Genomic DNA, 2,588 nt, shown 5'->3' on the forward strand with positions numbered 1-2,588 from the left:
CCCCCCCCCCACACACATATTTGCACACTTTAAAAAAATGTTTTATACAATTGTATATCTCTGGCACATATGCCGTAGTGATGTGTAGAGAACACTGAGCCAGTCACATCAGTATCTGTATAGAGGAGCTTACAATCTCTAATGCAGAATACCATCAGCTATAGAGGATTAAAAATCCCAGCAATGCAGAATAATAGTATATAAATATGGTACATTCTCTGCTCCAGGGTGCCGGTGTGATTTCTCAGGAGGGGGAGATGTGCGGGTGGCAGAAGCCCTATATGCAGGCGCTACTTAGTTCCTCAGAAGGCTGCCGTGCGGGACCTAACGCAGTCAAATTAAATTGCAGAGGTCAGTGGTGTAACGCAGAGTACATAGGTCTGCGTTGTAACATAGAGTGCAGAGGTCAGCGGTGTGATGTAGAGTACAGAGGCTGTGACCCAGAGTGTAGGGATCAGCAGTTTGATGCAGAGGTCGGAGGTGTGACACAGAGGTCATTAGTGTGACGCAGAAAGAACAGACTTAGTGATATCCTAATTCATGTGCTCTGCCACTATGCCCTCTTCCTCTCTGTGTGGTGGTGGGGGGGAGCCGCAATGTTTCTGACATCTGTGGGAAGCCTCCAGCCCAGCATGATGCCCCCAGCCGTCTCCTAGTACCCTCACTCCAGGACCTGCTCTGAGCAGAGTAAACTGCAGGTGGCTGCAGAGGAGCCCAATCACTGAAGCCATTTTAAAGGGCCCCCCCAGGCCCAGTCCGCCCCTGCCTACAATCCTCCGGTATCAATACTTCGCTTGGTGCAGGGAAAGAAACTTTCACCACAGAAAATACTCCTGACCTTTTTACAGTCAGGTTTGGATCAACATTTGGCCCCCGAATACCATTTAAGGGACACATCATGGTCCTTTTCATCTTATCCCAAAGATCTTTTGCATCCGATTCTTTGGTACTGAATGTTTCTCGTGTACAACCCGTGACTCCATGGTATTCGAATATGGTTCTCTCAGCACTTCAAAGACCATCTTTTTAACCTATTAAGTAGGGGTGCGGAAATTAACGATTAATCCGTCGATTAATCGATTAAAAAAAAATTCAATTAATCGAACAGGAAAATTTTAATCATTACCAGCCCTACTATTAAGGATATTCCCCCTTTCTTTCTCTCTCACAAGGTTGTGCTTCTTGTCACCATTAGTTCTGCAAGGTGTGTGTCTGACCTGTGGGCCTTATTGTCTGATGAACCCTTTTTGGTCTTGCATGATAATACCGTAGTACTAGAGCCTCCTTCCTTTGGTTATATATTACTCAGATGATCATGAATTCTTTTTTGGTATTCACAACGTTCGTTTACATCATAATGTCTGACCGTCGGAACAAGAAGCTATGGCTAGTCTACGTATGCATCAAAGATCAAAACAAGAGCCAAACAAGGTAATATCTTAAGATAATTCCAAAAGTTACTTCACATATTTGGAGATCTAAATGACAAAAAAAAAGTAGTGTCTCTACAAGTTGACAAATACTAAACACCTTTTAATGGAAATGTATCACTCAAGGATGTGAAGACACATGATTTTACTGACCTGTAACCTCAGGAAACAACTTGGAAGGAAATATTGTGCTGATTGTCTGTTTCCTGGGTCAGCCATGTGTCCAGGAACCACTAGCATACACCAATATATTGCTGTCCTGTCACCCAGAGAGGCATGTGCTGAAACCTATAACCACTGAAGCATTTCTTTAGTTACACCATGATTCCCCCTACCACTACCTTTCCAATCAAAACTACCAATAGTAGGCATGAGGCATGGATGTAGTTTATGGAGTTTAGTGCAAAAGTATACTTTTCTCTAACAAAAAACAGCATTTTTGTACTTATCCTCTGTTTCTTGATGTTAATTAAAAAATACAGGATTTAGTTATTCTAATAGGATTGGGTTATGCTGCTCCTTACAGGAGAATTTGGACACTGGCAGACAAAAAAACATTGGCCAGGCCTAACCCCCTTCCATTCCCAGCATGCTTCAGTTTTGTAGAAAAGCAGTACATAGTATTAGATCACAAACACAAAAGGGTGGGACCGATGTCACTTTATCAACTTCAAGAAATTGATTTTTATTAAGTACAAAAATCATGTTTTCTTTATTAATCTTTAGTCAAAAGCCCTCAAAGCATATCTAAACCCAAAAAAAGAATAGTAGAGAAGCGGGGTGACGAGAGAGCATGGAGCCGACTTCCTGGCCAATCAGGAAGCCGGGCAGCGTGTAATGACGCGCTGCCCGGCTTTCTGATTGGTCCGAAAGCTGGCCAATCAGGAAGCCGGCTTCATGTTCCCTCGTCATCTCATGATGAGGGAGCATGGAGCCCGCGTTATTACACGGCGCCCGGCTTCCATGATTGGCCAGCAAGCCGGGTCCATGCTTTCTTGTCACATAGTGACGAGAAGCATGGGACGGCTTTCTTGCTAATCGGGAAGCCAGGTGGCGAGGCCTTACACGCTGCCCGGCTAATCAGAAAGCCAGGTGGCGAGACATTACATGCCACCTGGCTTCCTGAATGGGACTTCCAGTACTCAGTATTCGGTATCG

The sequence above is a fragment of the Nanorana parkeri genome, unplaced genomic scaffold, assembly GCF_000935625.1.
Source record: "Nanorana parkeri isolate BGI_ZX_2015 unplaced genomic scaffold, ASM93562v1 scaffold1100, whole genome shotgun sequence".
Taxonomy (NCBI): domain Eukaryota; kingdom Metazoa; phylum Chordata; class Amphibia; order Anura; family Dicroglossidae; genus Nanorana; species Nanorana parkeri.